The sequence below is a fragment of the Chlamydotis macqueenii genome, chromosome 5 (assembly GCF_036417535.1).
Source record: "Chlamydotis macqueenii isolate bChlMac1 chromosome 5, bChlMac1.mat, whole genome shotgun sequence".
Classification (NCBI taxonomy): Eukaryota; Metazoa; Chordata; class Aves; order Otidiformes; family Otididae; genus Chlamydotis; species Chlamydotis macqueenii.
In genome coordinates, this window is record NC_141560.1 from 14,028,606 (window position 1) to 14,036,381 (window position 7,776).

A 7,776-nucleotide genomic window follows, 5' to 3' on the forward strand; every position below is an offset into this window, starting at 1 on the left:
GCGCCGCCGCCCCCGGGTCAGGGCCGGCGACGGGCGGTCCCGGGCTGCGGGCGCCGGCTGGGCAACGCCGGGCGCTCCGGGAGGCGGCGGCGTTCGCGGCGCCCTAACCGTTCGGTGAGGGGTCTGGAAAGGCGTTTTTGGTTGGGTTCCTCCCAGACCGCAGCCTGGCGGGTGCTTGGCTGTGCCATCGGTAGAAGAAGGACACTGAGTTGCTGGAGCTGGAGCTGCAACGAAGCTGGTGAGGGGTCTGGAGCACCAGTCTTATGAGGAGCGGCTGAGGGAACTGGGATTGTTTGGTCTGGAGAAGAGGAGGCTGAGGGGAGATCTCATTGCTCTCTACAGCTACCTGAAAGGAGGTTGTAGGGAGGTGGGTGTTGGTCTCTTCACCCAAGTAACTAGTGATAGGATCAGGAGAAATGGCCTCGAGTTGTGACAAGGGAGGTTTAGGTTGGATATTAGGAAACACTTCTTTACTGAAAGAGTGATCAAGCACTGGAACAGGCTGCGCAAGGAAGTGGTGGAGTCACCATCCCTGGAGGTGTTCAAAGAACGTGTAGATGTGGCACTTCAGGACATGGTTTGGTAGGCATGGTGGTGTTAGGTTGATGGTTGGACTTGATGATCTTGGAGGTCTCTTCCAGCCTTAAAGATTCTATGATTCTATGATCAGTGCAGAGCATCACACTGGAGTGTGTAACACTGGCATATGTCATACTGGAAATGAGTTCCTTAGACTGACCCCTCAAGTGTTGACTACTGTCGTCAAATCTTTTGTGTGACCAGGATATGATGGATCACTGCACTCTGAGTTTATGTGGCTGATGGACGTATTTGAAAACAAAAAAACCCTTAGCCTTGGTACAACTAGTGCTTCTGCGTCCTTTGGCATCCTTTGTCAATCTCATCCTGGGATGTAATCCTACTTAGAGTCAGCTTTGCTGCTGGAAAGGAGAACTCTGGTGGAGTCTTCACACCCTGTGGCCTTAGATAGCCCAGGCAACACACTGCCCTTTGTGAAGATGCTCTTCCTGTTCAGCTCCCTGCATGCCGTCCAGGTACTGCCTGCCCAAACAAAACAAAATTGCTGATGATACTTTCCTTACCTTAAAGTGCTTCATGGCATACCCTGGGAAAATGTTTACTCCAAATGCTGGTTTTTTTTGCATATTGTATATCATACCACCGGTGATGTTATCAGCTAGTAAGATCAAGTCCCATGTAAATGGCTTTTTTTTTTGCCGTTAAATGCTGCTAGCCACAGTGCATTATGTATTTCAGTATTAATACTCAGACTGCCCATGAAAGACAGAGAATGTGGAGTTCATGCTGATATGCTATTTTTGACTGCTGCCTTGAGAGCAAAGAACTGCTGTACAGTGCATATGGACTGTAAAATCGCTGCGCGGCTTGGAACATCCTGTCAGGGGACCATATGTGTTGCAGCATTTAATACGAGTTTGTTTTTCTCTCCATATGCTTATGTAACTGCTGCTAAGGTCACTAAAAACTTTGCATATGTGCAGGCAACCAGAATACCTGATGATCTCACTTGAGGGTTCTCTGCCCTTTTAGTTTTGGCCATTTAAAACCGCTTTCTCAGGGATGACCTTGCTAGGCGCATTGGAAAGCACATGATCTAGCCACTGCCCCTGGAAACTTTGCATGCCGTGCAAAAAACGAGTATGCAGCTATGCAACCCCATATCTGTGTGAAAACAGCTGATATAAAGGCGTCTTCCTATTCATCCCAGTTAATCTTTTGTTCCTGTGGTTAACACTGGCTGTTGGCTCAGCGTTCGTAACGATTTTTAGCCATTGTTAATTAACATTGCAACAATGCTTAATATACAGAGAATGGATTGCAGTAACCAAACATATACTCTGATAATGAGATTTATCCTATAGCCTCTTAATTTGCTATTACAGCTCTTGATTAGTTTGGCATCCATGCAACATTTCAGAAATGGGAGGAAATTAAATGCTGCGCATATTTAGCAGTGAGCTGTAGAATAGAAACTGTAGATTTGATCTGCTCATCACTGCAAAATGGCATAAAATACCTTTGGGAAGTCCTCTGTTTGCATTTACAATCCATGGCCCCGTGCCCGAACTCCCAGTGTTTTGTTCATTCAGGCAGGGCAATTTTTTGGTTACCTCTCAGGCTGGGGACTGCACAGCGGTTCATGGGCAAGGCACTGCTGAAACGGAGACCGTTGCTGCCTCGGCCTCGGTAGCGGGTTGGTTCTGTCAAGGATAGCTTATTTTACATCTTGTTGTGAGCTGTATTTTGAGGCTTCCCAGGCCACAGGTAGGAGCTCGTGGGCTGCGTTTGGGGGGTCAGTGCTGTGGGGATAGGAGCACACAGCTCTGGCTTTTCTTTCCAACCCTGCCTGGAGACTGAACTCACTCTGTTCTCAAGTTACTATCTTTCTGCCTGGATTCTCACATTCATAAAATGAGGATAGTCAATGCTCACCCGCCCTGTGGCGGGTGTAGTGTATTGGTATTTTTAATCACAGCTTTGTTGTTCTTTATGAGTTCTCCATCACTAGAGACTAGAATCAGGAGGGGAACTTGCCCCTAACCTGATGTGCTGTATTTGAAGTTGCCCTTGTTGCTACCTGAGGGCGATAACATGCATCTGTGGAGCAATTACAGAGTAGGGATGAGGTTTGATTTAGGCAGTGTACACCAAGAGCACACGGTAGTTTGAGAACTTGCCACTCAGGGGTTGCTTATTAAAATGATTAATTTTTAATTTGGATAATTTGAACACTCATCCTTGTGCTTAATGACCTGAATCAATCAATTGAATATTTTGTGCTGTATATGTTGAAAACATGTATTTTTGCTTTGGCTTTGTTTTTGTTGTTTTTTTTTTAAGATACTGGGTTGCTCCTATTCCCTCTGAAGTCCATAGGAGTTTTACTAGTAGACTTCAATTAATTCTCAAAACCAGCCTTTGTATTGATGGATGAAATGGAAGAAGCCAGGTGTGAAAATGCAATATTTGCTTGCAAACAACACAACATTAAGGTACAGAAAGCCTACATTTAAGAAATGTCAATCATTTTGGGATATCAAACCTGAAATCCTTAGAGACAATTAAAGCAACTGATAGTTGTAGATTCTCTGCAGCTCAAAAAGACAGTCTTGTGTCCCTCAAGCTGAGCTCCTTGAACGTGCAACATCCATATTTTTTCACTTCTGCATATGTTAGAATTTTTTAGCATTTATAGGACGGAAGGTATGTGGCCATATTGCTTAAAAATGTGTTCAAATCTCATGTGATCAAACAACCAATATTTGACCCAGTATCTGAACTCCATCCTTAAGAGGAGTTCAATGCTCCAAGCTTTAATAGCCAAAGGACGTACTGCTCATACTCAAGCCAACTGTGAACAGCACCCCTAAAAACATAACAGTCACAAATTAAATACGGGGCTATAACTCTCTGTAGAGGAAATGAGGCTTTGTTTTCTCATTATGCATCCGATTGTGAAACCCTTCTGTTCCTCATTTGTCTTCTAAGTGTTTTATTTTCCTTACTGTCAGAAATACTGAGGACAGATCATTATTATGAGCACAAAAGAAAGACGATGTGTGTGTGCATGTACACAGCATGTACACACCAATCCACAGATGCGAGCAAGATGACATCTGTCTTTCAGAGGACAGAATCCACACTAGGTAGCGTGGAAGTGATCTGCTGGCATGGAGACTGCTCATTCACACAGCTTTTAGTATTCTACATGAACAATAGAAAAAAATATATTAGGTCTTTGGAAAGATGTGAGAATAGTTTTACAGCATGGTCAAATCCAAACAGATATCTTCTCATTTAAGGTGATTTTTCAAGGAACACAAGAATGCGCTGAGCAATAGCTGAAGTCACACCGGCTGCAACAGACCTACTGACATATTTTGATACTAAGGAAGCGTTTAATGCAAGAAACCCGAGAAGCCATCCAGTGCAAGCGATATCACGTGCTATATCCAGAACTCTGTCAGAGGATTCGATAAGCGGAAATCCCGCTGCCTCTGGACATGCTGGGATGACTCAGATGTGGAATGAAATGTACCACTGCAGCATCGAACTCCTAATTTCTCCTGGTAATGGAACCACGCGAGTCCCTCATATCCTTTAATCCTGTTGTGATGAAGCACCTCCTCCTGCTTCAGCAGTACCCTCTGGTGCACGTTCCTGAGCTCTGTGTCATATGTCACAGCAAATGTTTGTACAAAACACAAGGGCTGCCCTGCAGACAGTGTAAATCAGCAGAGCTAGCTCAGTCGCAGCCCTGCATATGATATCCAGGATTCTTTTATAGGTGGCACACTGCTAAATGCTTTTTCTATCCTTTTTGTGCTCGTTTTATACATAGGCAGGATGTAAACGTCACAGTTTTACAGCAGTTGGATAACTCACTCACTTCTTTCGCTTCACAACTTGCTACCATAGAAATTCTGTCTCAAGGGCCCTAAAGGGACCATATGGGCAGTAAACATTCCGTATGTGTTGCACGTACAGAAAGAACATATTTTCTTATCAGCTCACACAACAACAGATCATGCAGAAATGATTTTTTAAAAATTACTACCATTTCCCTGCAGTAACAGCAATACAACAATAAGTAACAACCCTTGAATGGTTTCTGGTCTATTTTACAGCACAAGGATCTTTTCCCCTTTTTGGTCACAAGAAAAATAATAAAGGCATTACAATGTATGTTTCTTTTCAGAAAGTGTATTGATTTTATGTAACATCTGAATGCTTTGTGTTGTAGATTATATATAACCATATAATTTGTCTGTAACAAGAAATAGGCCAAAATACTTGCTCAGTGAATTGTATAAATGAGCCTTTCCTCATCAGTGATCCAAGGCGTAATAAAATACCCTGCTTTTTTAGTTCCCTCTGAGAGGTGAAAAAGCTTGCTCACAGGAGCAAGTGTATTCCACTCAAAGAAAAGGTGATTAATCGTAGCTTGAGCCTATACTGAAAAGAAAAAAATGAAGTTTGGATCCATGCCTTTGTCCCAGGAACATTCAGTTCCATTCGTAGTTTGGACAGAATAAGTTTTTTTTTTTTATTAACAACCGCAAAAATGTAACTCTTATGGAACAAAGCTAGCAGCAGCCAATGCTGCCATTACTCCACCCTTATTGAAGGACAAGGAGCTAATAAACAGGTTGTTCAGATATTTTCTAATAGCTGAAAATACAAGTCATAACCAATAAAAGCAAGCTATAACTTGATAAATTCTTCCCCAAAGTAATCAGGTCTTGTAGCAAAAGGGAATAGATGCTGGTCTAGAAACGGAGAGATGGCAAATTTTGTATTTCTGAAACTGTTCTGACTGAGCAATGAGGTTCAAAACATTGGCAGCTCTACCCAGCCCTCACACATGTGTTGTGTAAAAGGCATGTCTGGGGACCAAACAATCTTTCAGGAAGGACAAAAGAGGAAAGAAAAGTTAACACAAGTCCATGTGGACAACCTAGTGGGCTCTCTTTTGGAGGGAGGGGGACAATGGAAGTGCAGACTATGCATAGCGTAGGACCCCTGGAGGATCCTGACCCAAAATGGCAGCTTTGGTGCAGTTTTGACCCTAACTGCTCCACTACTAGCAGGCAGGTAGTAACCACACTGCCACTGGTTTCCAATCAAATCCAGTGTCTTCATGAAATATACAAGGGACAACACTTTCTGCTAAGGGAATATGAAAATTTTCATTTTATTTAGAGAAGTATGGCATTTAAAGAAGGCCAAGGAGATCACGCTCCTCCATCTAGTGATTTGGTGCCTTTTCTTTTGCATTCTCCAGGCAAAGTCGAGAAAAAGCGCATATGATCATCTCCCTCCCCAAAGCTGAGGAGGGCTTTGGCCCCAGAACTGCTGGGGACGTTGCAGAGCTGGACTGACTGGCTTCAGAGGGGCTCATAGCCTCACGCAAAGTCTGGTCTAGGTGCAATAAGTGGAAACTCGAGGGAAGTTCTAAACGGGTTCAGATTGCTTCCCTTTCTGTCGGCTGTTCTGCCTTGCAGAAAGGGCTGTAATAGAGCAACAATACTGTGGACTGTTAAATTCTCTCATGGCCTAACTGTGGTGGAAGTTCATGATAAAAAGCCTTTTACAAAGAGTCCCCAGTGAGTTACATGCCTGCCTTCCGTGGGGGTTCAGTGTCTGATGTGCTTCAGCATCTTTGGCATTCCCACTGTCTGTATGCACCTCTAGATCTTTGCAAATCCAGCTCTAGACTGTTATTGACTTAAATCATAGGATTAAACCCTATGTTTTTAAAAGATGGCATTTTCAGACAGTTTGAGTTATTTTGCTGTAATCAGAAATCTCATATTCTGTATATCAGTTATGAGTCAACCTGACATAGCTCAAAATGCTAAAACAGACGTGGCACACACTTGCAGAGCAAAGCAGCGATGTAGCAGTGACAGCCAAAAAGGCACAACTGCATCGTCAGTCCAAAACTCAGGTACAAGCTCGAGGTACTGTACAGAATTTTTATTTTTGCAGAATTTTCTGAGATCTTTTGGAAATAACTATGAATTAGGAACTACATTTATTTGATGTTTAATTCATAAGCATTAGAATCTGTTGCTGTAGGAGTACGTGTGCTTAAAGTAGTTTCCACCCTTGGCTCTTCTCTGGCCTCCCCTTTGGCTGCAGCATTTTCAGTGGGGGCTTGATGGGTGTCAGGGGTCAGCAGCTTTGGCTTTCAAAGGCAGGAAGGAGCAAAGCTCACAAGTGAGGGGATTTTTCCCAGCAGCGGCCAGCCACAAGCCCTGAGCAGGTCATACCTGGGAAGTGACGGTCTGATCTCCTCCCACAGCCCCAACAGCCAAGGCGTCACAGTGAGGGGCGGGTGAGGTGAGGAGGTCTTGAACTAACTACAGCTAATATATGTCAAAATTAACAGCCCGAATTACACACCGAGGTAACTGGGAGGTCACTGGAGATCACACAGCATTGCTATTTCTGGATGCCCTTGGGGCGTGCTGCAGTAACCCGAGCTAGACTGAGCAGAGCCTGGTTCACTGTACCAACATCTGGGTCAGGAGCAGAAGGAAATCCCCCCTGAGAAAGAATCAGCAGTGAAAAAAGCATTGCTGCCCCTGGTGCTTTGGCTACTCATCAGCTGCAGAGGATCCGGTGCTGTTTCTAAACCCTGACCCTGTTTTTTGGAACCCAGGCAATGCTCCGTGAAATAGCCAGCATTTATCCCTTGACTGAGAATAGCTTCTCAGGGGCCCTCAGTTCTTTACGACCCGCAAATGCTCTCATGTGGGGAGCAGAGAAGGTGGCCTTGCAGGATCACTGCAAGCCCAAGGCAGGCCCTGAGGTGCTCCCAGACGGATCGTCTCTGGAGGAGACTGTTGGAGGAGATGGTTGGCCCGTTGGGATAACACAGATTTTGTAGCACACTGAGCTTTCATGCATGAAGCTCCATCAGGGTACAACCACTTCTGTCAGCGGAGTCTCAGGCAGGTTGTGGTTGTGGAGATGCCCAACAGCGCATAGCCTGCTACCGTATGGATATTTTCTGTATCTGACATGGCAGAGCTAAAGGGATGGATCTAGGTCTAGTATTAGTGGGGTTTTTTTTTTCCCGTTTTTATGCAACACATACACAGTGTTTTGGTCCCTGGTGGACCTAAATTCAGGTTTCACCTTGGAGTCTTTGCCTCAAATCTAGTTCAGTAACACCTAAGAGCTGTTACCATTCAAATAGCTGCCATGTCAGCTGTACCTGATGGT